Raw genomic sequence first — 2,079 nt, 5'->3', positions numbered from 1 at the left:
GCCAGGGCTTTGGCTCACTTCTTTTCCATAACATTTCTAGACAACCAAAGCAGCCCAGCCTAGTCTCTGTCCTGTCGCTTCTTCTATCCTAAGCCCCTTGCTTATTTCACTGCCCCCAGCTTCAATAAACATGCTCTCACAATTAAAAAAGAAAGAATGAATAAGGGAAAAGACTGTTATAATGAAAATGGTGTGCTGTTGTTTCAGAAATAATCCAGATTAATAACAGACTAGAGATCAGAAATAGATACTCCTATGTGGGAATGTAATATGTGATTAAGGTGGCATTTCAAAAAAGTGGAAAATGGGAGTCTATTCAATAATTTGCATAAGGAAAATTATTTGTCCAGAAGAAAATATAGTTGGATTCCTTCACACTGTGTGAAAAAGTAAATTCCACATGGAGTACAATATATTATGGTTTATAACCATAAAAGAAACAAAGTTATTAGAAACAGTTAGGATAATTTATCTATAACCTTAGAACAGGAAAGACCTCCCTAAACAACATGCAAAACCCCAAAATCATAAGAGATAAGATAGATAATTTAACTACATCAATAGGCAAAACTTCTGAACAATAAAAGACACTATACCCTATCAAAATTCCTCCATTTCCCCAAGAGGAATTCGTTTCTTGGAGAAATGAAAACACCAATCCTCAAATTCATAGGGAATTGTGAGGGGCCCTGAATAGCCAAAATGCTCTTAAAAAAGAAGGTCAAAGTTGGAGGACTTCGCCCTTCGAGATATGCTGCTACAGAGCGCCACAGGGAAAACAGTGGGCACTGGCAGAAAGGCAGGTTAGACTGTTAGCACAGAACTAAAGTCTGAAAGTAAACCCGTATGCCTATGGCCAACTGATTTTTGATGAGGTTGCCAAGTCCATTCAACAGGGAAAGAATTGTTCCTTCAAAAAATGGTGCTGGAATAACTGCTTTGCCACGTGCAAAAGAATACATTTGGACCCTTACCTTACATTACCGTGTGCAAAAATTAACTCAAAGTAGATCTAAGGTCTAAAGTTAAGAGCTGAAACTTTTAAGAGTATAAAACTCTTAAAAGAAGCCTTGGGGGAAATCTCCATGACCATGATATCATGGATATGATACCAAATGCATGGGCAACAAAGGAAAACACAGAGATTGGAATTCATCAAAATTAAGAAAGCTTGTGCATAAGAGGAGACCGTAAAAAAGTCGGAAGCTGACCTACAGAATAGGGGAAAGAGTTGCAAATACACATCTGACAAGGGTCCAATAACCAGAATATGCAAAGAACTCTCAAAACTCAGCAACAACAAAAACAACACAATTCAAAAAATGAGCAAAGAATTTGAATAAATGTTTCCTCAGAGAAGATATACACAAGGCCAACAAGCACGTGGCGTGAAAGTGTGCTCAGCATCAGTACTCATCAGGGCAAGGCAAATTAAAGCCACGATGAGATGCCACTTTACACCTACTGGCATGTCTGTAATTTTTTTACTTGTTTATATTTTATTAACTGAATTTATTGGAGTGACAAAATTATACAGGTTTCAGGTGCACAGTTCTGCAACACAGCATCTGTACACTGCGTTGTGTGTTCACCACTCCAAGCAAGTCTCCATCCATCCCCACTTAGTCCCCCTATACCTTCCTCCACCTCCACCACCTCCCCGCAGTCACCACATTGTTATCCATGTCCGTGAGTCTTTTTTTTTTTTCTCAATCCCTCCAAAGCCCTCCCACCCACTGGGCAGCTGTCAGCCTTTTTAAATTGTTGGGTTTTTTTAAAAAAGATTGTATTTACTTATTTTTAGGGAAGGGAGGAAAAAAGAGAGGGAGAGAAACATCAATATGTGGTTGCCTCTCATGCACCCCTCACTGGGGACCTGGCCCACAACCCAGGCATGTGCCCTGGGAATTGAACCAGTGACCCTTTGGTTCATAGGCTGGCACTCAATCCACTGAGCCACACCAGCCAAGGCTTTAAATTGTTTTTTAATGGAAAATAACAAGTGTTATTTGGGAGATGTGGAGAAACTTGAACCCTTGTGCATTGCTAGTGAGAATGGAAGATGGTGCAGCTGCTGTA

Source organism: Phyllostomus hastatus, unplaced genomic scaffold (assembly GCF_019186645.2).
Source record: "Phyllostomus hastatus isolate PE091 unplaced genomic scaffold, TTU_PhHast_1.1 phas_scaffold_317, whole genome shotgun sequence".
NCBI lineage: Eukaryota > Metazoa > Chordata > Mammalia > Chiroptera > Phyllostomidae > Phyllostomus > Phyllostomus hastatus.
The sequence above is the reverse complement of the archived record's forward strand: the minus strand, read 5'-3'. Positions refer to the sequence as shown.